Raw genomic sequence first — 27424 nt, forward strand, 5'->3', positions numbered from 1 at the left:
TTTTTACATTGTGTTGTTATAATTTGACTTAAGTGAGAGTATTTCTTCCAAGAATCCAGTGTTATCCATTTAAAAAAACATTGTTTTGTTTTTTTCTACTTAAGCCCATCAAAAAGTTTTGGGCCAACTGACGTCATATGATATGATAAAATAAATAAACAGGACCTAATAATATTTGTTTCTAAGTAACCATATGGTTTAAATATGCTCATTGTATCAGTATGCTTTAAAAAGTTGTAATCACAACCATTTGTTTACAGGATTATATAACAGTAACACAATATCCATCCATGTTTGTTCAATTATCTAATAACATCATATATAAAATGTCGACGGAAATGTAATTGACTCCAAAACAAAAATCATCTCATCCTGTAACAGTGCTGCAGAGAAATGCTGCTTTGTGATTGTGGTTGTACTTGGAGAGTAACTGGAGAAGTATGAGGCACAGTGTTGCTGATAGAGAGCAAACACAGCCACAACACTCCAATTAGGCTAAATAAATACAGACACTTGACCTCTGACCTATCTTTCAACAGGAACGAAGAGCTGCAAAAACTTATCCTGTGAGGGCTGAGCTCTGACCCCGGCCTGTCAATCACTGTCACCCCCCAAAAATAAAAAGAGTTTTCTTACAAATGACTGAACCAACCACTACTCTACCCTGCCCATGTGTAAGTATTGGGGGAGGCTTTAGCTCAGTCTGTTGGGACTTGGTTTGGTCCCGGTGGGTCGCCAGTCCAGCATGGATTATTGCCGATGGTGCCCTTGAGCCTGAGGACCTGAACACCTAACTGCTCCCCGGGTGCTACACAATGCTGTAATTAGGATGGGTTAAATATAAAGAACAATAAATTCTAATCCAAACCTTTTTATATAATTATACATGTATAATAATTATATAAAATGGAGAATACAACAAAGAATATGGTTCCAGAGATACTGATATTGTTGCATCAGAGGTTATGATTGGCTGTCCTGGTGATGTGTTGCGCACATAAACATCATACACTGGTTTCAGAAACCAGAAATCTTTTCCCAGTTTTGAATAACCTGGAGCACTTTGATATAATCCAGGAGGCTGTAGCTTGTAAACGCCTGATCCTGGTTTCTGAACATTCCTGTTCCATGTAAAAGTCACATCCTGAATAAAATCCAAACCAGAATAAACTCAATACTGTGAAACTAGCGCAGATGTAAACACACTCGCAGATTTGCATGTAGCTCGGGGAAACCATAGATTTGTGATCTGGCTAACAGAGTGCAGATATGTGGCTATAGTTCAACAAAATATATGAAATTGTATCTGGACTTTATCTGGATACGAGACATTTGAAATGTCAGGTGTAACTGGGGCCTTAAATATATACAGTATATGTGTTTTAATGCTACATGCAGCAGCTTTAATTAAATGTGTCAAAAGAATTGTGATTCAATTTTGAATGTTTTGTTATATATTTGGTCTGCAGCACTAGTGTACAACAAGTCTTCCAAATGGCCCAGGGGTTTAAGGCACAGACCACGTACCACAACGTCCCCTTATTGGCCCTATTTTTAGTGATGTAGCCATGTTCAGGGTAAAGTATTATAGAGTATAGAGTTGCAAAAAGAAAATAAGCTGTCTTAAAATAGATACTGTACATTTTTGCTCTAAATACCTGGCTGCAGGTATCTTAGGCACAAAACAACAAACTTTTCTTTTCAAATTGCACAACAATTTAGCTAGATTAGGGACATTTTCATCACTGCTGCACATTAATTAATCCCTCAGCGGCTTTTCAAACTGGACTTAATTTCACCAGGCTCCAGCTGAGGGGAGGAGGGTTCCCCTCTTAGAAAGGTCCGTTTATTAAACAAGTAAATATTTCCACTGACATCATGCCCATTTTGGAAACACAAAGTGTAAAGTCAGAGGATCTGCTCCCGCTCTGTGGCACGGCCATCTCGACCGATCAGCGTCACTTACCGGCTAAATTTGAAGCAGCTGTTGGCTCGCTGGCACGCTGTAGCCGGCTACCTTTGCCGTCCTTCCACCTTTAACTTCAGCATAACATCATCTTTGAGCCAAGAAGGCTCAAATTTGAGGATAATGACCTGTTTGCTCCTGCTGAGATGCCTGAAGAACGCACAGAGATCATAAATCATCACTGCAACTGGAGTGTGTGATATACAGCTTGAATAAAGAGATATAGCCTACTGAGTGAAACTTTACTATATTATATTTTGGATTCCCACACAGAAGGTAAGGTTCACAGCAAGTCCCAGCAGAGCTACTGTACAAGTTAAAGTCAAAAAGATTATTTTGACCACTTGGGGGCAGCAGAAACAAGTTTTAAAAGAAGACATATTATGCATCACTTTATAAAAGTTGATATAATAGTCACCTGTTTAAACATTCAGCAGATGTGGAGCAGCATTAGCATACATTTGGAGTTGTGTTCGTGTCCACCTGATGAATGTAAGTCCAATAATAACGCCATAATTTAGCTCCATTTTTGGTCTCTACCAAATCCTGAAGAAAATATCAGTCTCTTCAGCTGCTAAATACTACACTATGTTTTGTGGATATGGCCCGTGGACTCTTTCATTATTGAAACTAGCTGTTAGTTAGATTTAATAATTTCCACTGGGGTAGAAGAAAATGTTTTTTTGTCTCGTACACTTACATAGTTTCAGTTTGATCTAATGACTAAAAAATCTTGAAACAGTGTCCTCTTACTGTCCAGTCCCACAATCCAGATGGGAAAAGTTCTGTCTTGATAAAAATGTTCATATGTTCATCTTGGTCGCCTACAAAGATTCCCCTTGAGGCCACAGCAAACTTGTCAGAGCAGCACCAAGCATTGTATGATCTTTTTCTGCCCTGGATTTCACCTCTCAGGCGGTTCTTCTTGATGGAGTTTGTTGGGGGCAACTTAAGATGAAGATCTGCAGACTTTACAGGGCAAAAAACAAAAGTGCTGAAACTGCTGAAACTGCTACATGTTGTTTTGATTTAAATGTGACAATAAAAAATTATAATATTCTCCTACAAAACTTACAGAGGGGACCAGCAAAGTCAGCATTAAGTATTAAAAGATTGATTTACCAATGTGCCAAGAAAACCAACAAAAGCAGAGCAGCAATAGTGCTGTGGATAAGACCTTTGGTGTGGGAGACCCAGGTTCAATTCCTACTTCTTATTTAACCCCTAGTTGCTGAAGAGGTGTCTGGCATATAAACAGTTGTATTTTGGGTAAAAGTGTTAAATGACTAAATGTAATGAAACAAAACCAGCAACTTGTCAGACAATTGTTTCTACTGTTTTTATTGTCTCTCCACATTGGTGAAACAGCGCCCCTCTCGGATGGTTTGTTAGGTAATAGTGGTGAGACATGGTATTGCAGTTCTACTGTAGAAGGGAAGCCAGGTGAAACTGACATCCTTTGATTAGAGAATAGTTTCAAAAAATTAGATGCGGTCACTGTGAACTCTGGAAAACAACTGTGAAGTTAAGCACTTTGACACTGCGACAAACTGCACCAGGCAAGCAAATGTATTACACAAACAAATAAAAAACTGTTAGCTAGTTTTAAAGTGATGCTGTGGTTTAGGTAGCTTGTTTAGGTAGCAGCAGTGGAGACAGGAGAACCATCGTCACAGAAAACAAGTGCTGTGGGACAATGTGACATGGATATATGGATACGGACCTTTAATTACACCTTCAGTCTCAAATAAGGTGAGTCAAGTACAAGTTATCTGTCTGTCTCTGTTAGCTCTGTGGCTTTTAACGTTACTGATGTTTAAATGGCTGCCGTGGTTGTGTTGTGTCTTCACTGGCTGTTTACTTGTTGATGTTACAGAAGTTAAAATGCTTTTAATGCGCTGTGTCTTGATGTTATGGAGGTTAAAATGATTTTAATGGGCTGTGTCTTGATGTTATGGAGGTTAAATTGCTTTTAATGCGCTGTGTCTTGATGTTATGGAGGTTAAAATGATTTTAATGGGCTGTGTCTTGATGTTATGGAGGTTAAAATGATTTTAATGCGCTGTGTCTTGATGTTATGGAGGTTAAAATGATTTTAATGGGCTGTGTCTTGATGTTATGGAGGTTAAAATGCTTTTAATGCGCTGTGTCTTGATGTTATGGAGGTTAAAATGCTTTTAATGCGCTGTGTCTTGATGTTATGGAGGTTAAAATGCTTTTAATGGGCTGTGTCTTGATGTTATGGAGGTTAAAATGCTTTTAATGGGCTGTGTCTTGATGTTATGGAGGTTAAAATGCTTTTAATGCGCTGTGTCTTGATGTTATGGAGGTTAAAATGCTTTTAATGCGCTGTGTCTTGATGTTATGGAGGTTAAAATGCTTTTAATGGGCTGTGTCTTGATGTTATGGAGGTTAAAATGCTTTTAATGCGCTGTGTCTTGATGTTATGGAGGTTAAACTGCTTTTAATGGGCTGTGTCTTGATGTTATGGAGGTTAAAATGCTTTTAATGGGCTGTGTCTTGATGTTATGGAGGTTAAAATGCTTTTAATGGGCTGTGTCTTGATGTTATGGAGGTTAAACTGCTTTTAATGCGCTGTGTCTTGATGTTATGGAGGTTAAAATGATTTTAATGGGCTGTGTCTTGATGTTATGGAGGTTAAAATGCTTTTAATGCGCTGTGTCTTGATGTTATGGAGGTTAAAATGCTTTTAATGCGCTGTGTCTTGATGTTATGGAGGTTAAAATGCTTTTAATGGGCTGTGTCTTGATGTGATGGAAGCTAAACTGTTTTTAATGCGCTGTGTCTTGATGTTATGGAAGTTAAAATGCTTAAATAATTGGTCTTGTTTTCCTGTACACTGAAGCCGTTGTAGTGTTGTTGATGTTTACACAAACACACTAAGTTAATTATCAGTATTACTAACTTAATCAAACTAATTTGTATTTTTTCCTAACTTTCTTCTTTGGCAACAGAGACACCTGTTCACTGTGTTGGATTTTCAGTAGTTTGTAATCTGTGCAGAAGATCGTTGTGATACATTTTCATCCTTCTTTTGGTTTTTAGCTGGTCTATAATTACTTATAATAAGTAATTTAAATACTTTAGGCCTTGCTGGGTATTCTTTAGATCTGCAACTAATGACTATTTTCATTGTTAGTAAATCAGCCAAATATTTTCTTGATTTACAGACTAGTTGTTTGGTCTATAAAATGGCAACAAAATCCTTGTGAACTCAAGGAATTTAATAAACTCTAGCAGACAGGGTAATCCCAGCTGATGTTGGTAGATCAGTTTATTGAGTTGTATCATTCTGGTTGTAAAGGAGAGTTCAGTTTTCCACGATGGTCTAAATGCTGTTTGAAAGGCTTGTCTATCCTTGCAGGCTTCCTTAGTGAATGTTGGCACAACATTTTCCTTCAGTCTTATTGTAATGTTTTACAACGTTCATTTTAAACTGAATTTCTCCTGCCCCTGCTGCTTTTCTGTGGTGGAGCAACACTTCACTCTGTCTCCATTGCAGCCCGAACAAAAAAAATTTCATTCAACCACAGCAAAGCATTTCAAGGTCAATTTAACCCAAATTCTACAATTGTCACTTCACTTAACCCTGTGCCCTGTGGTAAACCCCACTCAACTGGACCTCCCTGTAGTTTAAAGCAAATATCTTATTGAATTGGAGTTGGTAACGAGTTGTAGGCCAACAGATATGCTCATCCACTGAAGTCCTTGTTTTATGGATTTTTTCTTTTTTTTTTTTTGCTGCCCATTTTAGCCTATAAAAGTCACAAGTTCAGCATGTAGCTAATAAAACGGCATGCAGCCTCACAAATGTCACCCTGAGACCAACGTTTTTTAAAAGGCCAACAGGATGTTCACACGTCACCTACTTAACAGTAATCGTTCCCGAAAGATGTTAATCACATAATGGACTGAACTACACAAAGTCAGTGGTCATAATTTGGTTCATCTTGTTTTGGCTTTGGCACAAAAAGACTGTAGGCTCAGTGTCTGTTCACCAGAGTGGCACAACGAAATCCATTTGCGCGTGTTCATGAAATAGGTGGGGATTTGCTTCCTGATGTAGTGGCTACCAGCAGGGCTAGGTGGCAAGCTACTGTTGCTGGTGAGCAAACTGCTTAAATACTAGCTAACTGTTTTGAATGCTAGTGTGACTGGGTCCTTCAGGGTCAGCGGATTTGTGATTTAAGTTTTAGGGTTAGTCTAAAAGTCTAGTCTAGGGTCACTCATTGACAGCCATTTCCTCTGGTTCACCAATCGTCCAATCAGAGCTTTGTAGGCGAGATGAAGAATAGGGACATCTTTCTTATTATGGCCGCACACTAGAGGATAATTGGGTCAATTTTGGGCCCGATTGGCCCTCCTGACAATGAACTACAGCTCTCGTCTCGCACGATATACATCACCAACACGTTAACGCTGTAATGCGAGCTAAGGTTCATTGCTAGCTACTAGCCAGTTAGGTAACTTAACAAAACATGATCATGTGCTGAATCAATCCGGAGTTGAATGGTTAGTATCTTGTGCATGCGCAGTCGATATTGACTAGCAGCTGTGTATTGTGTGCTAACCTCGACAACGTGGCTGGATTCTACCGTTAACATAGCTGTCCTTATTAGCTAGGCTCCTTGCTTGCTAATAACTTTTTTTGAAGGTGGGTCTCACCTATTGACAGCGTTGCGTTAAGAACATAGAACATAAAGTTATCAGAGTTAACTTGAATGCATCAGTTTTGGACAGATTTTAGCATTGGTGTTCATGATACTCACCATTCACCTCTGGATTGATTCAGCACATGATCATGTTGTGATTCATATATCATGGACGAAGAGGAGCGGCTATTCAGACAGGTCTGTTGTCAATAGCCGCTTTTTAGCTTATTTTCAGCGAGTATTGTGCCAATAATGCTGCTTGGTTGTAACAGAGACCGAACAATGTCTGTGTGAAAAGCCACAGCTGGCATGCCGGTGTTGTTTTATTGTTATTATACACGTAACTGTCTTTTTCTATGCTGCTGGTTTGGGAAAGCCGGATCGCTGTGTAAAAGCACACATGGTTGCAAGATTATGCCGCAAAAGTTGGTTTAGTATGAACGCAGAATGAGCAAATGTTTTCGAGTTTATTATGGGATCTTTGTATGAAAGCAGCTGTTGTGTTTGTGAGAGAGAGGGAGCAAGCCAGCAAGCGAGAGGAGAGGCTGAGTGAATATCTGTGCTGCACAAAGCTCTATAATTAAATGTGAGTTTACCCATTTTAAATAGAAAAAAAAAATCAATGTATGGGAAACACTGATCTACACATGTAAGTTCTTTGAATTTAGCTTCAGTCATAAAGAGAAAGTTTTATGGCAAAATCCAACTTTCTTGACTTGCAGAATTTTATTTTAAACTGACAAAACATCATGTGTAGTTCAAGGCAAAATTCAAAAGGGATCAAAATCTTCGTTGTCTCTCGCCGTTGACTACAGTACATTTCTTTTTTTTCTTTCTGAAATAAGGTCCCACAGTTGTCCACTGCTAAGAGAGGGACTTTACCACACAACATACAGTGTGAGTCAGTGTGTTGCTATGGGCCTATTGGGAAATGTAGTACTTAACTAAATTAAACATAAAAAGCCAGTAAAACAATTTGATTGAACATATTTACTGTAATAAAAACGTGTGTGTGGCTGACAGTTTGCTCATCTGTCTATATTTGTCTAAACCTAACATTTTATTACGTGTCTCTGTATATGTGAGCGTGTGTGTTTGTGTGTTGGGTATCACACAGGTGTTCACACATCAACACGGGTCATGTCATGTGAGCTTTGCCTCTCTGTTGACGGCGCCAGCGCTCCCACATGGTGCAGAGTGAACATGTTTATCGGCTGTGTAAATAACAGCAGAGCCGAAATTATTTCAACGCGCGAACATACTGAACTAATAAGTCAGAACATGTGTGTCCAAAAAGCCACAGCAGGTACAGGAACAGTGAAACAATAAAAGTCTATAAGGACGTGCAGGGATTTGAATCCATCCATCCTAATATGCTGTACTGTATAAAATTATTTGCACTATGATGCACAAATGTGAAACAATGCTATTAGTGATAGTTATTACTGCAAAAAGGAAATGAAAGGGAAAACAAAGAACAATTATTTGAAAGAATATTCGCTCAAGCTTATCATTACCTAAATATAATTATTATTAAAAAACTATGATATAACATTAAATATGACACATAATAAGACTGGGTCAAATGTACATGTCAATATACTACTCCAGTTGCACTTTTTATTCTCTAAAACTAATACCAGTCACTCCAGGATTTCACAATGTCGCGATTGCAACTATTAACACAAATTCAGCAAATCCCCATGAATTCAGCGCGACTTGCGATTTTGACCTATCATCGCAACTTTTTGCAGATTTGACTTATCATTGCCATTTCCCACAAAACGTTGTCATACGTCCTTGTCACTCAGCTCATGATGAATGGGGGCAAAAACAAAAGTGTTGTGTTTTATAATTTTGTTCAGTGTATAAAAAAAATGGTTAATTCTGTCGTTATGTTTGTGGTATCCCACGTTTTTAAAAAGTTGAAAGATTTGAAAATCCTCTAGTGAGCACCAGGCATTAAAGCATTGCTAGGTGGTTATTGTGGTGTTCATAGGTTGATTTTAAGTGTTTTAAATAGCAAAACCTGAAGTAAACTGTAATTTCTCAAAGTTGAACAGATTTCAAAAAGTTGACTTAAAGCCATAAAGTTGAAATTGTAGAGACCTGTTTGATGTTTTGTCCAGTCCTAAACCCAAAGATACTTAGTTTACAATGATATACAACAGAGAAAAGCTGCAAAAAAACCCCCAAAAACTTCCTTGTTGACAAGACACAGCAGATGTGTGTAATACCAACGTCTCACATTTACTACAGCATGATGCAAAAACTGTTTTGCAAAACACGCAGGTATTGTGGTCTGACATACTGTAAAAGGAAATCGTCTAATGACAAAAACTTTCCCAACACATACGCAGCGAATAGTAGAACGGCTGCATGGAGGTCAGATGAGAGAAATCACTGTGACACAGGCAGAGTGACAGGCGCAGCCTACTGTCTTGTTTGTCTGACACTAAACTGTGTGGGTGATTTAGGAACATAATTTAGGAATTAAAAAGACGAGGGGGCATCTGAACATGGCCCATCATCATAATCAATGTATGGTGGGTACTGAAATGCAACATCTGGCGTTTACTGCAACTCCTGCATCGCTCCAAATTACCATCCTGCTCTTCTCTCACAGCTGGTTTTTCCTCCCACTGGCATGAGAACTGTACAGCAGTGAAGGTTGTCACAACAAAAGGCAGATTTCCCCAGGAGATCTGATGCATGCATGAAACAACTCTTCAATCAGACTGTGGGCGGGAGTCATGCTTTCATTTGCTCTTTATTTACAACTCACAGAGAGCACGGACTCATTCCCAGGCGTGTCCTCCCATGAGCAGGATAAACAGAAACAAATAGAAATGAAGAGCACATAAATACCTGAGAGTAAAAAATATTTTGAGAGACGTCGTTAAAGGATTTTTGAGTCAGTGAAAAATAAATAAGACTTTCACCAGTCTGGTGCTCATGTTGATGATAAAATGTTCTGCCAATAGTTTGGTTTCTTGAAATTTGATGGATTTCATGCCAAAAATGAAATACTTGTTTTGGCAGATGTTCGCTTGACATTCATTTTGCAACCTTCCTGACTGATGCACCTGCTCTTTGGACAGTCTGTGATTTGAGGCTGACCAGCGATGATTGCTAAAATTATTTTGTGTAGATAATAATTCTTATAAGTTGTGAACGTGATATGATCCACTTCTGTAACAGTATGTCTTTTTTACATGGTGTTCACATCTGTTTGTCTCTTGTATTTAGATGAGTGTTGCAGATTCTGTTACGCAACTCAAAGGTTTTCGAGTCCAACTCACAAATATTAAGATGTTTGAGATTGTGAAGCAGGGTGGATAACACGCTTGTTAGCAAATAGTTTGTCTGCTCGACTAAATAATACAAATCAGAGATTGAACGGGTAAAATTTGTCTGATAAACAACACTTTCATACTTGTACATGCTGTGTTAAATAACTGATTGCAAAACACAGTACATTTCATATACGTCCTTGATTTAAGTAGTCTGTGCAGAGTACTACAGGTGCTTGTCAGTCTTTATGTGCTTGTTGGAGATGCTTTTTATGTTGAAGATTGTGTCTTTTCCTTCTTAAACAGTTTCTCAACCTTTACTGGACACTTTTGTACGTCCTAAAGTTCTGTTGTTACCCAGCAGTTGCAGTTTTTATTAAGTTGTCATGTGAATGTTACTGTGGCTCACTTTAGTTAAATGTTTTTAAAAGTATGGATCCAAATAAATCCAAAACAAATGAAAATAAGTGTATAAAAAGTACTGATGATAAACTGTGTGTTTTCTACCAAAACTAGTTTATTGCTAATGTCACCCTAATATTGCCCCTCCAGAAAAACACAGGGGCGCTCCCGTTGTCGATTATTAGCGCAAATGATCCTGTAGTTTGCTCCCTGATTTCAAATTGTTGAGCCTCTGATCAGAAACCCGCAACAGCAAATGAGAGGAAACTGACCGGGAAGCGTCACCAGCATATTGTGTATCTACTCTCGCTATAAAATGTATAAACCTGCTGATTCCCTCTTCTCAGATTCGAGTTCATCCAGTTTGATTCTCTTCTTTTGTTTTTTGTTTTTTGCGCAAAACGCAGCACACATAAGTGCAACCAGCTGATGACGACAGTCTGCCTTCACGCGAGATTCTGTAAGATCCCAAGTCCCCTGAATTGCCACTCTGAAACCGTTTAGTATAAAGACCAAGTGTGTGTGGTCCTGTGTCTGGACTGAATCATCTGGTGTGTGTGATCTTTAGATTAAAGTACACTGAATTAAATTATAAACGCAACACTTTTTGCCCCCATTCATCATGAGCTGAACTCAAAGATCTAAGACTTTTTCTGTGTACACAAAAGGCCTATTTCGCCCAAATATTGTTCACAAATCTGTCAGTATCTGTGTTAGTGAGCACGAGATAATCCATCCACCTCACAGGTGTGGCATATCAAGATGCTGATCAGACAGCATGGGGACTGCAGAGGTGTGCCTTAGGCTGGCCACAATAAAAGAGTTCAGCTCATGATGAATGGGGGCAAAAACAAAAGTGATGTGTTTTATAATTTTGTTCAGTGTATAAAAAAAAATGGTTAATTCTGTCGTTATGTTTGTGGTATCCCACGTTTTTAAAAAGTTGAAAGATTTGAAAATCCTCTAGTGAGCACCAGGCATAAAGCATTGCTAGGTGGTTATTGTGGTGTTCATAGGTTGATTTTAAGTGTTTTAAATCGCAAAACCTGAATTAAACTGTAATTTCTCAAACAACAGATCAACAGATTTTAAAAAGTTGACTTAAAGCCATAAAGTTGAAATTGTAGAGACCTGTTTGATGTTTTGTCCAGTCCTAAACCCAAAGATACTTAGTTTACAATGATATACAACAGAGAAAAGCTGCAAAAAAAAAAAAAATATATATATATATAAAGCTAAAATGAGTAACAACACACAATGAAATAATTATAATATTTGATGGTTATAATAATTTTGTTGATTGACTATTCAATTAATGGATTCATTGTTTCAGCACTAGTTTTGTTGTTCATGTAGCACCCACAATTTCACAAAAATCACATTTATGAGTGTTGCTCTTTTAAAATAAAGTAAGCAGAAGGCCGTGGCAGGTCCACGATGCAGCTGGAGCATCAGGAGGTGACGAGGTGTCGCCCGCCGTCACACTGCTGCTCTGGACTCCGTCAGCTCCGTCTGCAGGGAGTCCGCAGCCGGCTCCTCCCGGGAGGTCGGCTGTTTGCTTTTGGCAGCGAGTTCAGGAGAGGAAGTGGGGATGATGGGGAGCCACACTGTTGTTGTTTTCTCTCACACTGTGCATGGCAACTAAACGTACCCAAGACCCTGAGTGTGGGCCCTAGGGCTAAGAGAATAACGCAATAAAACTCTTAGTATTCCAGCATTGAAACTTCAGATTCTGTTAGTCGCAGTGGACTTCACACCGTAGAGCATAACTCTGAAATCCCAGCTGATACGAGCCAGCACATCCTGATCATTTGAGGTAATATCTACCAGCTCACTGGATGGAGTTGTAGGTTTGTCACCAGTGAGAGTGAGTCATCCCTAACAGCCTGCGAACAATAGAAAAGCAGCTCATTAATCACCTAAATAGCTCATCTGAAAGAGTGTAATGACACACAAAAGGAAAGAGGTGGTGATCAGGCAGCAGCGTTAAGTGAAAACAGGGCTGCGCCGTCCTCACCGTTGGTTCAAATCCCAGACTGGAAACACAGATCAACAGTATGGGGATCCGGGGACGAATAACATCAATTAAATAAAAATCAATTCAATTAAATAAAGAAGTTCTGCACAAGATGAGCGATGAAAACCAAAAACATCTGCTGAGAGTGACCCACACAGCAATCCAGGACTCTTCAGTAGTGCTGTGAATCTCCTCTGGATTCGTTTCAGAGGGCTGCGATGTTCTTGAAACAATTATCGATGCATCTTGATGCATCAGCATTTTTGATTTCTATACATGATTTATTTTTTCTCACTGTGTCATACTTGCTACTGTTAAAATGGTTCTAAACTAAAGGAAACAGATTAATTTCCTTCCATTATCTTTAAATTTAGTTAAACAACTTGCATTAAGGGGTTAGGACTGCTCAATTATGGCAAAAATTATAATAATTATTTGGTCACTATCGACATCACGGTTATTTAACACGATTACTCATTGACTTTGTAAACATCATGCATTTATGTAACTTTTTTAATTTAATGCTTAATTTTTTTATTATATTAATTTCCCTAAAGCTTCCAAATAGCCCATGAAATTATGAATTTTAATCCAACATTATTAACTTTAAACAGCATCTTAGAGCACAGGAGGATGACGGCATCGCAGGTGGGTTGACGCACCATTGACAAGGGAAACGCATTAAAAGGGTTGGAGCTAACGATGACTTTAGTACTCGAATGATTGTGATGTTGCAACCCAAACTCACGGCCCAACCAGGAGAACAACAAACGCACTTGTGGACATTTTCAGCTGAGGACTTCGGCTTACTTTGGCTAGCCTTCAACTCAACAGTTAAATGCTAAATGCTAGTGGACGGACTGTGACTTTACAAAGTTGTTGTTGTTTTAGCTTGAAATAATCTCATATTTTGGACGCTTTCTTCTTTGTCCCTCGCTATTTTCTCTCTCTTCCTCCACTTTGCAAACAGCGGCATCATAATCACATCGTGTTCACACAGCGTAAGCGCGATGTGCGACAGTAATAAATGTCTGTGCGAATAGGGCTGTCGCGATAACTGCAAAATTAAAATACCGCGCTATTGTTCAAGCTTAACGCAGAGAATGGGAAGCACCGCAACAACCGCAGTGTTCGTACTGTACACTTCAGGGCGTGTTAAATTAATAAATGAATACTTCAAAAGTTCTACAACCGTAACGAACTCTGTAACGGTTGTAACACGTACATGGCGATCCATGGGCTGTACTTGACCTGACTTCAAACTTGGAAGCTGTTAAGTGTTGCCGTGTTTTATGTTGTTACTGTTTATTTTAAAAGTTAGCTAACTTGGCGTTAGCATATTGCGCGGCTAATGTGGCTAGCATGCTCGGCGATGTTGGACTAACGTGATCCTGAGGGGGACAGTCCAGGGAAACTGTGGACAGTAAGCCTCATTTGAATGTCACTAACTAAGCAGCGTAGTGTGTCGGAAGCCTGCAGCTGTTTTTCACGTTGCTTTCTGTTGAAATTTAGTTATAACGATACTACAGCGCAGTGGTTAGTTGTGGACAGCCATTCTGCTCCACAGCGGCGTGCGTGTGTGTGCGTTGCTGCTTTATGTAAATTTACTTGACATGCCCTGAAGGTAATGATATAGCTACGTCTGAAGGTAATGATATAGCTTGGCAATGTTGTTGACTAGCACGCAGCAGCTAGCTTGCTCAGACCATAAAGCTGCTGTTAGCGGCTCGCTGTGCAGTGAGGTAACGGATACAGACACTCTTACTCTGCTAATGGCACCAAATTACTTCATTGATGAAAAATGCGATCATTCCGCACTTTTGAGTCCCAACATATTGCAGCCCTACGTGCGAAACACTGCAATATATTTAAGTGGATTAAACGAACCGTCGATGCAAAAAATTTGATAGCCGTGCTGAAATAGATCTATCATCGATTTATAACACAAGCAAATCGTTTTATCTTGATCATTTGATTTCATAATCGCCGGATTAATTGCACAGCCCTATTAGGGGTGTAAATGCAGAGAAATATATATTTTAATTTAGAGAAATGTTAACATTCAACAAGTTAAGGCACTTAAATTCTGGCATTGTCAATAAGAAGACTGATTAAACTACACTCGAAGGCACGTTGTAGTGAGGATTAACCACTTTCACCATATTTTCTCCAACACATACAGTATATGCAATAGGGGTGTGCATCTTCACTGATCTCACGATTCGATTATCCGGTCAACGATTAGATTCGATTCCACGATGCATCATGATACATCACCTCAAGGGTGAGAATGTCTAGCATCATTACAATTATGAGTGCTACAATGCCATTTTAAAACAAATTGGAGAAAGTATTTTTCTCACTATGTGACTACTTGGTAGTCAGTAATGAAATGCAGATATTTAATGTTCTTCATATAAATGTAGCTAATATAGCAAAGCATTATTACAGCATTATTACTGACCTCTGCTGCTGCTATTTTCATTTCTGATGCTGCTGTTATTAGTATAGAGTCAGATGGGGGTTGAACTATACACTTTTCAAATCACTTTCACGCCACCTTACTATATCTGTTCATGCCACCTTAATATATCTGTTCACGCCACCTTAATATATCTGTTCCTTTTTTTGTCTCATGTAGTGTGTTAGTTACATGTTTGTTTCTTGTCTTGTAAGTTGATTGTTGTAATCTTGTATTGAGCACCATGGGCCTTGAGAAACGGCATTGGGTTCATTGTGGACTCGATATGTGCATGAATGACAACAAATGAAATTGAACTAGCCGTTAAAAAGCGTCCCGCTCAGCTTCCAGACTGCAGTCTAAAGAGGAGATGTTAGCTAACTTTAGTGCTAGCTGCCTTAACTTATCAAGCAGTTTGGAAAACAACAGACAGACTTTTATTAACGGACACACTGTGACCTAAACTGTGTTACAGCCAGACTGAAACGTAGCGCTCATTTTTTCACCTTCTCCGTCCGCAGAGGACGCTAGCTGAGCGCTAACGTGCTGCACCAGTGTGCGGGTTAAAATCAATGTTCGTTACGCATTGATTTTTATCTATCATGTGTAAAGTTTAGTTGCGGCTGAACAGGAACAACCACACGTCTCCGTTGTGTGCACCGCACAGACGGTCAGGAGCTTCATTTCCGAGTTCCGTCAACATTAGTTTCTTTTTCGTTCCGTCAACATTACGTTATCAGTTAACCTTTAGATAATCGATGATTGACATTTGTGAATCGATTCATAATCATCCAAGTCCGCATCGCGGTGCATCTGAAAATCTATTATTTTCCGACTAAATCGATGAAATCGATTCATAAAATGCTTCGACACAAATTCTTTGCATCGATGCTTCGTTTAATCCACGCTACCGTCAGTCCACCGTAAAACGAAACTTTTGTCGCCTCGGCAACATCACGACAGCGCCTGATCAGAAAGCAGCCGGTGTTCTGCCAGCGGACCACAGACAAGGTAACAGTAACAGCAACTTTAGCATTTAACTGAAGTCATGATTGATTGTTGAGTTGAAGGCAAAGTCAGCCGCAGTCCTCAGCTGGAAATGTGCACATGGCTTCTCATGTTCACCCAACATGAGCAGCCATAATATTTCACTTCAGCATACAAAGTTTTTGTGTAACTTGTTGAATGGTAACAACAATACAATCTGTTTTCCTTGCCTGGCCCGGTAAATTGTGCAATGTGAGGCGGTTGATGGATACTGTCGTCGGCCACACAGCACTGAACTGAGGTCTAACGGACTCCGGTAAACTGTGCAGCCGTAGTGCTGCTATGTAGAAGACACACGGTAGCCTACTGACTGAATTTTTAATTAAAACATCATGCAAGAGACAGTTAATGTTTTATTTATGTAGTCACACATTTGAATTCACCTAGGCAGTGTCGAGCATTTGCAGCAGATCCATTGTCAGTTCTCAATTAAATTCTGCCCAGGGAGCTAAAGAGGTAGGTGTGTTTCTCAGTTGTTGGTGGAGACCAAACCAGAGCTAAAAGTGGAGTGAATATTAAACTTAAATTCGACAGGTGAACACAAATAACGATAATTTGTCTGTGGGACGTGAAAGCAAGCAACATGTTGATCATAATAACTTCACGTGCCGATCATATGTCAGGACTGTGTGTCTGTCAGCTCGTTGGTGCAGTTCTAAATAATTGCTAACTAGAGCTTTAAAACAACAGACAAACAAACAAACGTGTAAGGCAGCTTACTTTGTATGATATTGATATGTAAGTGTTCAGATGTTTTCGTGATTTGTCAGTAAACACACGGGAGAGTTCTCTGATCACGTTTCCAAAACTTGATGCGAGAAGATTAATCTCCCTGTCAGATCAGACTGGTGCTGGTCTCTCTTTGTGATATCCAAGTTTTCCAGGAACCAGCTGCCAGTGGCCGTGAAGTCAAGAGAGGGAGAGCTGTGAACCAAGTGTCCTCAGTGTGATTTGTTTTTTCGTTTTTTTTTATTGGAGGGGTGATTCACTAATGATCTTTGGACTCAGCAGGGTGTTTTCCACTGCTCATTAATCAGAAGGGAAATTGCTCTCTCTGTTAGTCATGGTCAACATGTGTCTTGGTTATTCTTCACTCCATTTACAGTCAGCAGCAGGATAACAGGCTACTGACGAGTTATTAGTTGACCTCTGACCCTGTTTTCTCTCAGCATCTCTTATAAAAATCACCATATAAAGTAATAGTTGTCAAAATCTTTTCAATATATTCAATATAAACCATTACGATAGTATTGCACAGGAATGATAAGGTAGTTTATTTTTGTCTCTCTGTTTGTATTTTATTCTGACTCCATTTTTGCTGCTCAAGGTTAACTGCTGCAGTTTTTCTGGACTATATTTCCCAGAGAGAAGCTGTCGGTGGCCGTGATGCAGCTTAAGATTTGTTTGACTTCCTGTAAAATTTTTGCCATGTTAGCACCGTTACTATAAGGAAACCAATCACATGTTTGTTCGGTCGGCCACTCCACCACTTCGGACTGAGATATCTCAACAACTATGGGACGGATTGCCATCTTTTTTTTGTATTTTTATTTTTTCATTCATCAGGGCTCCAGATGAACTTTTTTCACCTTGTGCATGGCCCAGGACCAGAGGGCTCTGCAGCGGGTGATTAAAACTGTTCAGAAATCATTGGTACCCATCTCCCGAGCTTGGTGAGGTGCCTGCGCAGAGCCCAAAGGATACTAAAGGACAGTACCCACCCAGCCACAGCCTGTTCACCCCATACAGAAGTTTCTGCTGCTGCATCAGCAAGCTATCAGATTCTTAAACTCTAATTCATCCTCAGCACTGCTCCATTGATTATAGTTTATTTCTGTTTACCATTTAAACCATTAAAATTGCTTCTATATTAATGTATATTGTCTTCCACGTACCAGAAGGAAGTTTAACCACATGCATTTTATAGAAGAGACATGCCACTTTAAGAATCCTCAATACAACTCTACAGGGAAAGCCTGTAACGCCAAAGATGGCGGTTGTCCCACCCCTCCATCTAGAACGCCTTTTATTTTGGGGGCAAAGTCGTTAAACTTTTCCAGCGATTTTTTTAATCAGATTTTACTGTCTTTTCTATTCATGTAGTTTTTATGTCCCGGTGACCAGTAAAAGTGCAGTTCAGGCTCTCTCCCCGTTGCCAAGATGGCTGCTGAGTGGCATGACTTGCCTATAAGGACTTTGGTTAAACTCATTTTCACTCTACAACCTGTTATATTGTGACAAAATAAGTCAACCTAACTAGTTGTTAGTGACATAATAAACGTCGATAAGAGAAATAAAATTTATTTTGCTCCATTCAAAATTATCTGTTGGGGCACCTTTTCACCTCAATGATAAATTAATTCATTTTAATTCAGTTTTATAAACTCCTGGACTTAAGTAGTTCCTGTGTTTCAGCAGGTTTTCTGCTCATGTTCAAAACTCCCAAATCATCCCCTGGAGAACATGAATATCTGTACCAAAGTTCATGTCTATCCATTTAATAGTTTTTGAGATTTTTGGTCAATATTCCGTCCACAGATGTTAAAACAAACCAGAATCATTCCTCCTAATTTTAATAACACTGTAAATAACTTTCTGTTGTAAAATATATGGGCCTTTATGTTTAGCGGGTGGTTATTATTCAACAACACATCCACGTAAACTTTCCAAAGGGGAGCCGGTTTCTCTGTATGGAAAGAAGACGAAAACGTGAATGTAATCACTTTAACTGCCATTTATTGTGGAATAAAACCCGTAGTGTTTACCTGCAGTTTGTCACAACCATTTACGGTCTCGGGGTTGTGGTCACGCAGAAATGTGAGCCGTCTGTCAGCCTTCCCTCAGATTATGACAGGGGGCCGTAAATGATAATGGGCAAAATGCACAGCTGTTAAATGCTCCCTGTTTGTTTAATATCAACATTTATTACAGCGGCTATATAATCCTATATGAGCTGTAAACTAAAACTCATAAACACAACTGCAGGAAGAGAAGCCAGCCTTTTACCTTGAATACCCCGAAACCTGGATGAGGTTTCTGCTACTGCTTGTTATTTTTGTTAAGAAGCCAGCACAAGCCAGCATGAACATGCTCATAATGTCAAATGTTCCTGTACTCAAATGTGTCCTTGATTGCGGTGTAGACCTGTAATATGTGCATAGCTCTACTCTGGAAATGACAATATGTCTCTTCATATTTACATTTTGAAAACAAACAGATGTTCAGGTTGCTGCAAGTGCTCTTAAAAAGTCTTAAATTTAATTGACAAAAGTCTTAAATACTTTCTCTTGGCTGCTGTAATGGTAAAGCACTTTGTTACTTGTTTTTGTGCTCTACAAATAAAGATTATTATTGTTATATAAACAGTTTTTCTGTAGTCTGGTGTCAGGAGATGTTACACGCCTATAAACTAAAAGTGAATTGTGCTGCTGTAACAAACAGCACTGCACCTAAGAAGGTCAGTGTGTCAATTAATTTATTAATACTACGCTAGTGGTTAATCCATCCATCCATTTGCTGCCCCTTGTAGGGGTCCAGATGATTTTTTAATATTATTATACCTTTATTTAACCAGAAAAAACCTGGCTGAGTGTCCTGGCTAAGGAAAGCACCAGCACAATTAACAAGGTTTTTTGACATAAAAACATATTACATAAACATAAAACATATAACTTATTTATAATGGGAATAAATAGGAAGTTTCAAGGTCATAAACTATCAAAAAATTTTAAATATTGACCACAGTTCATCACAAATCAACAAGGATCAAACATGTAAACAGTCATAACATCTACAGTCAGAACTTCCAGCCTCCAAGTTATTTAAAAGTACTTTGCAGCTGATTCCAAGCAAAGAGAGCAGCGTACTTAAACCACCATAGTCTCTCAAAATCCTGTGGGAAACACCGAGGCCCCATCGTCCCTACTGGCTTTCATTGATGACTTTCATACTTTGGATAATATGACTTAAGAACGCTTTATTTACTTGTTTAAAGATTAAGTTTACATAAAAACATGTTGTGGCCCATTAAACTATACAACACAGTAAAATAGTTACATGATGTACCCCAGCGCCCACAATAAATGTCCTCATGTAAGGTAACATCTTCAAATGTCGCGTTTTGTCTGACAAACCGTTTAAAAACGCACAATATTCAGTTCACAAATCATGTATGATTTAAGAAAAGCATCAAATCCTCACATTTCAGAAGCTGGAACCAGAAAAACAAAAAACATTTCCGCTAAAAATTGTTGAAGCTCTAAATCCAATAATAAAATATAATAGTTTAACACTCATTTTCAGATTTTTGAGTACTTTTACTTTTGATACTTTAAGTGTACTTTGTTAATAATACTTTCCATTTCCAGTGCAGGACTTTTACTTGTCATGGAGTATTTATACATTGCAGTATTGCTACTTTTAGCAGTAAGATGCTAAATAATAGAATCCGAACACTTTCTCTGCCGCTGATCAGCTTTTCCCTGTAACTTTAACCAGGGTCATCTTTTCCAGACAGTTTTGTGTTTTTGACTAATTATGTGCCTATGTGTATGTATTTGCTTTATTTATATAACCTGTTGTGTGTGCGTAATTAGCTGGTAGTGTTATCTATACTCATGCCTGCTGCTGTTTTACGAGGGTACTTTGCCTTAAAGGCTAAAGTCGGGGAACAAAAGTCTCCTGCGCAGTTAATACCACAGATTACATGAAAGGCTATAAACACGACTACCTGCCTCTGCAGGATGGAGAGCGATGATGTCTGGCTGTGTATGATAAATCCCCCCTGCCCTGCCGTATACCTGTGCACCACTTCACGTTTGTCAATGCAGAGACACTTTAGTCTCTCTCTCTGGATTCTTCAGGAAAAGAACATTTTCTTCAAAGAGAGGAGCGTCGCATGTGGCAGTCATTACAGGATCTTTGATTCCTTCAGTTGACTCCTGGGGATGGAAAATCCTGTTTGTTGGACAGACAAATTCAAAATCTGGAATGAGGAGTGACATTTTGGTCTGTAACAGGGAGAAGATGTTCAATAACTGAGGCATGTGTTTCTTTATGATTTCATTAGAGTCTGAATGGAGTCAGTTTTAGACTAAACATTATTTTATGTCCCTGTTTTGTTCTCTTGGTCGGCAGAATCTCACTGCTGTCAGGCTGTTGAGCCACGAGTCGATTCCCCACGATCAATGCCTTGTTTTCTTACAGCGCCTGTGTGAAGTGGTGAACGGCGTCTGAAAGAGCCATGCGACACAACACTAGCTATCAAGTTAACAATCTGTATGGTAAAACGTAGCTAGCTTCCTTCCAGTTATCTCTCTGTCTCAAAAAAAAAAAAGAGAGAAAAACGAGAAACATTAAAGGAAAATTAAAATGAAGAAAAATCAGGAAAGGTTCTTCGATGAAAGTATGTATGAGTTCACTGACTCAGCCGACCTGATTGCCGCCTCCTTTTCTTTTTAGAAGTTTCAGCACACAGGACGCATTATTATGGCAAACAAACTTCTGCCATCTTTATTGACGATTGTCAATAGCCAGGATGGGCTGTTTTATACACGGACAGTTTAAGCACTCCCTCCATCAGACCACACAGTGTGAGCATGTACATTGTGACCTTCGGCTTTACATCGCAGATAATTTACTCATACAGTGTGAGTTGGAATTAAAAAAAAAAACAAGATTCAGCTTTAGTAATTTGGGAAAGATCTCTCCCTCTCAGACAATTTGTCGCTTATCTAAATACACAGACATTATCTGATAGATAAACGAGAGAGAGTCAAAGCTGATTTAATTCAGCAGCAATAAGGATTTCATATTTTTACTGAATCAGAAATACCTCAAGTTTCTTTATTCAACACACACATTAACAAATACAGACAAACGGAACATTTTCTCTCCATATTTGTAGCTGCGCAACCCATGAAGTGATCTGACCGGGAGAAGTTTAAAAAACGTGACTGACTGCGTCTTGATTTGAAAATGAGTAGTGTGTGTCTGTGACAAAGCCAGAGATTAATGAAGACCATCTTCTTCCTCTCAGACTGAGGACAAACTCCCCAACAGTCAGATCCCTGCTGTTCGCTCTGATGCCACATTTCCACGGGCACATACTCAGAAACATATTAGTTTGGGCTGCTTCACACCTGGTTTAGCTTCCAGTCCTCTCAACAGTCCAATGGCAACAAAAATTACTTTAAAACTCTGATTTAATATATTACACGTATTACTTTCAGGAACTTTGACTGATACTGTCCATCCTGAAGGAAAATAAGGAGGTGAATATCTTAATTTAATGGCTATATTAAATTTCCAGTTCATACTTTCCAGTGCGGTTTATTTGTTTTTTATTTTTAAAAGATCGAAAAGTCAAGTGTTCTTCATATATTTGCAGCTATTTTTACAATGAGCCCTTTTTGTTGTGTCTTAACAGAAGACACTCAACAAAGATTCTTTCCAGATTTACCAACATGGTTCAGTTTAAGGATTACAGAGACCAGGGCCGCACAATTTATCGTTTCAGAATCATCATTGCAATCTGCCCACGCACAACAGTCTGATTGCAGGACGTACGATGTCAAGTGAACTGCTGCTTGATACAAAAGGAAAACTCTTCTAATCTACCAGAAAAGTCTGTCTGGTCAGTCAGTCAATCACAATATTGTTCTTGATCAGATTATCAAACAAACAAAGCAGGCCCCGCCCCCGTTAGTTGTTGACAACAACTTGAATATAAGTCAGGAAACGGAGAAAATAACTGAAACAGTGGATTTGGTTACAAAAAGAAAAGCAACTTTGTTTAAAATATGTTTAATGCAAGAAAGGATAGTTTGCACTCAAAAAAGTCTTCATTTTTCAGCTTATTTATTTTTCTATTCTACAAAATCGCCCCAACAATTTTAGCGCGCTTAATTCTTTTCAACTAGAGCAATTGAAGTCATCTGGTGAAAAGTCCTGTGTTTTTTTTTTTTTCATATCGCAATATAAATTGCGGAAAATAAAAAATATTGCAATGTCAGTTTTTTCCCCCCAATATCGTGAAGCCCTAACCCATGCATCTTTCAGACAGTGATCAGCTAAACAATTAGGGATGTTGTTGAAAATCAAACCAGTCATCTTCAACTTAACAGCCGGAAAACACTTCTGCAAAGTTAATCAACCAAGATGACCTTTAATCAATCTCTCTCTGACATTCCTATAGACCACGCATTGTCACGATCTTTTACCACATAACGTAGTGGCGTCTTCACAAGTGTACGACGTGATGACCCGAAAGACAGAAGCCTTGAATGAGCAATTATTTTATTTTAGGTAGATTGTAACAGGATCATGCAAACAACAACTCAGTACAATATCACCAGACTTATTCTGTAACATGTAAGCTTGTGGATATTGAGCTACTTTATATCAGTTTATATCATTTATTTACTATTTTATATACAAGATCTCACAAAGACATTTTGACATATGACATTTTCTACTTAGCGGTGTCCTCACTTTTGTTTCCAGCAGTTTAGACATTAATAGCTGTGTGATGTGTTATTTTGAGGGGACAGCAAATTTACACAGTTATACAAGCTGCACACTCACTACTTTACGTTGTAGCAAAGTGTCATTTCTTCAGTGTTGTCGCATGAAAGGATATAATCAAATATTTTAAAAAAATGTGAGGGGTGTACTCACTTTGTGAGATACTGTTGAATAAGTTAATCCATAACAAAGCATCACATTTTATAAACTGATCTAATGTTTTAAATCTTAAACTGCCAAGTAACTGCAATTCTTAGATAGAGTGAAGTATAAAGCAGCATAAAATGGAGATACTTCATGTACAAGTGTCTTAAAATAGTACATAAGTACTCTCCTCCGCTCTGTGTGTCATGATGTTTGCTTGACTAGTGATCTGTGAAAGTATGGGAAACTGTCTATAAATAAAAGCCAGAGTGCAGCCATGATAACAATTTAATTATATTTATTGAGTCTCTAAAATTATTAATGTGTTTACATGATTTGTTCACCGTGACGACTATCACACAAATTCATCTCCACCAGCATCTTTGCAGCCAAATCAGACAAAAATACTGCTTCATCGTCATTTAAAAACGTCTCGGCCAGAGAGAACCAAAGCTGTGCGACAGTAAATTATGCCTTGTTATCAGTTCGGGAGGTGTTCATAGTTTCTGCTTAAAAACAAATCCGAACTTTTAAATTTCCTCGTGAGATCATCTGACTTGTCTTTGGATGAGCTGCAGCCGCTGATTTGGCTCATTTAGCTAAAATTCATTAACAATGATCAGTCGTCAGGAGACGTTTTCTTTGAGTTGGGCCTCAGGAGGTTTTATTAAACTGAGCAGAGAAAAGCTTTCAGCAGCCAAAACTCCCAAATAAATAGCACAGGATACGATACGTGTGTGTGGAAGATTTTGTATAATCTTAATTGAAGAGCTCCAACTCATCATAATATTGGAAAGATTGCAAACTAAAATGGTCATAAAATCACATTTTTACTGACGTTAGTTCAAGTTTATTTATATATTTTGGATCTTACTGTATTTTTTTCAGGCCAGTTTTTGACATACCAGCAATTTTTGTGAACAACTGGGTGACAAAGCATGAAGCAGATACTTTGCAGACGTTTGCCTGTTAGTTTGTATCTGCAGCGCGTCAAATTGTCCACACCTCGTTACAGATGCAGAGTTTGATGAGGTTGTGTTTGCATCTCATCCCTATTAACTGTGCGTGCTGTGATCAAAGCGCAGGATGACGTGAAAGGCGACGATGAAGCTTTAATGTTGACACAGTAGTACTTAGTAGTATAATAGTATTCCATTTTATCGTTCTATTGATTAATTATATTTGCCTTTTAATTGTCCAACAATAAACTCAAAGTAAAATCAATAAATAAATACACTTCAATTATTATATAAATTATTATTCTGCTTTAAATGATGAAACTTTTATCAGTTAATCGTTTAGTCAATAAATATGTCAAATTATTGGAAAATGCAGATAACTTCTGAGAGCCAGGTGTGACGTCCGACTGACTCATGATCCAAACTCAAAGATATCTGGGTTACAATTATATAAAAGCACAGGAAAGTAGGAAATCGTTAAATTTGAGAAGCTGGTACCAAGTACATTTCAACAACAAGGTAATTCAAAGTGCTTTACATAAAACATAAAAGCAACAGGGAAATATAAGAAAAAGTTTAAAAGAACATAGGGAAATTGAAAAAATAAACATTAAAATATAATAAAAGTTACAGTGCAGTGTACAATCAGGGTTAAGAGTTAAATGGAAAATAAAAGAAAACAGGCTGAGGGGTTGAGCAAATAATTGAGTTACAAGTATTTTGAAAAGAGAATAAACAGAAGTACCAGCGCATGTTTAACAATTTTGCTTGATTAAACAATACAGCTAATCAATGAATTGTTTCCCCCCTTAAGGCTTTTAAATGGTACTTTCATGGGATGAAAACAGTGGGTCACCAAAACATGTAAAGTAAGTCCGACTCACAGCTCTGATTCACCTGGTAATATCAATTTAAGTTGTTTTATTAATTCATAATTTAAAGACAGAATTTGCAAATAGGAATGTTCACTTAATTTATTTTATTTTTTTAAATCACTTCATTCTTTGTCATTTTTTACCTTTTTAGAAGTTAATAAATTGATGTTTATGTGATGAGAGTCAAAGTGGATTGTTGACTTTTAAAATAGTCTGAAAATCTTAAATCTAGGTCCGCGTACTTGGACTTTCCACACAGAGACTTCCTTGTGGAGTTACTTTTGTATCTTCATTTAAAGGGATCAAACAGAAAAGGAGAGCAAAAACTCTGGGGGCAAAACTATCCACAGAGCGCAGGAAAGCTAACAGTACATTTTTGGCTGCTATGTAATGTTAGCTAACATTACATTTACTGGAAGTAACGTTAATTAGCCGCATGTCATTACTACCTGCAGGGTTGAGAACATCGGGGACAAGCTCAGGCTAAACTGGTTTATGTCTCTGTCCTGAACACGTATTGCACATCCTGATAGTTACATTATATTTCAGTTTTCAGAAGAGTCTGAAAAACTGGTTGTTTGGAAAAGAAAGGACGGTGGTGACCGTTTCTTTTGGATTTCAGTGTACAAATATAATAAATAATAATTTCTCATGTTACCTATTTTTTATGTTCTACAAATGTCAAAAGCTGTGAATTAAAACACAAAAAACAAATGTGAACAATCATATGTATAATAAGTCAGATCATACAGTCGTATGCAAGATCAGTAATTTAATTTTGAGCTATCAAATAACAGTAGTGAAATTAGGTTCATTGGATGAACAGAAAATGTGCAATATGCATCAAAACCAAATTAGACAGGTGCATAAATTTGGGCCCCCCATCAGAAATATCACATCAATATTAAGTTGAGCCTCCTTTAGCAGAAATAACGGCCTCTAGACGCTTCCTGTAGCCTGTAATGAGTGTCTGGATTCTGGATGAAGGTATTTTGGACCATTCTTCTTTGCAAAACATCTCCTGTTCGGTTAGGTTTGATGGTTGCCGAGCATGGACCGCCCGCTTCAAATCACCCCACAGATTTTCAATGATATTCAAATCTGGGGACTGGGATGGCCATTTCACAACATTGTACTTGTTCCTCTGCATAAACACCAGAGTAGATTTTGAGCAGTGTTTTGGGTTGTTGTTGAAATATCCAGCACCGGCGTAATTTCAACTTTGTGACTGATTCCTCAACATTATTCTCAAGTATCTGCTGATATTGAGTGGAATCCATGCGAACAACAAGACTCCCAGTACCGGCACTGGCCACACAGCCCCACAGCATGATGGAACCTCCACCAAACTTTACTGAGGGAAGCAAGTGTTTGTCTTGGAACGCTGTCTTCTTGTGCCGCCATGCATAACGCCCCTTGTTATGACCAAATAACTCCATCTTTGTTTCATCAGTCCACAGGACCTTCTTCCAAAATGAAGTTGGCTTGTCAAAATGTGCGTTTTCAGACCTCGAGCGACTCTGTTTGTGGCGTGTGTGCAGAAAAGGCTTCTTCCGCATCACTCTCCCGTACAGCTTCTCCTGGTGCAAAGTGCTGAATGTTGAACGATGCACAGTGACACCATCTGCAGCAAGATGATGTTGTACGTCTTGGAGGTGGTCTGTGGGCTGATTTTGACCGTTCTCACCGTCCTTTGCCTCTCCAATATTTTACTTGGCCTGCCACTTCTGGCCTTAACAAGAACTGTGCCTGTGGTCTTCCATTTCCTCATTATGTTCCTCACAGTGGACAATGACAGATAAATCTCTGCCATAGCTTTTTGTAGCCTTCCCCTCAACCATAATGTTGAACAATCTTTGTTTTCCGGTCATTTGAAAGTTGTTTTGAGGCCCCCATGTTGCCACTCTTCAGAGGAGAGTCGAAGAGAAAAACAACCTGCAACCTTAAATACCTTTTCTCATGATTGGATGCAACTGTCTATGAAGTTCAAGGCTTAATGTGCTCACCAAACCAATTGTGTGTTCCAATTAATCAGCGCTATGTAATTACAGGTATTCAAATCA

At 38.6% G+C, this 27424-nt stretch overlaps 1 long non-coding RNA gene across 1 annotated transcript in view; it reads left to right on the forward strand.

Annotated features, from left to right (window-relative positions):
- Positions 1-3454: 3454 nt before the first annotated feature.
- The window catches only part of LOC119908502, a 50758-nt gene continuing 26788 nt past the window's right edge, over positions 3455-27424 (forward strand). Inside the window, exon 1 of the long non-coding RNA XR_005445299.1 lies at positions 3455-3718. This is a non-coding gene — a long non-coding RNA (uncharacterized LOC119908502). The remainder of the gene's footprint in view (positions 3719-27424) is intronic.

Source organism: Micropterus salmoides, unplaced genomic scaffold, assembly GCF_014851395.1.
Source record: "Micropterus salmoides isolate LMB-PRFRI ecotype aquatic unplaced genomic scaffold, ASM1485139v1 Ms_hic_scaffold_18, whole genome shotgun sequence".
In the NCBI taxonomy this organism is placed as follows: domain Eukaryota; kingdom Metazoa; phylum Chordata; class Actinopteri; order Centrarchiformes; family Centrarchidae; genus Micropterus; species Micropterus salmoides.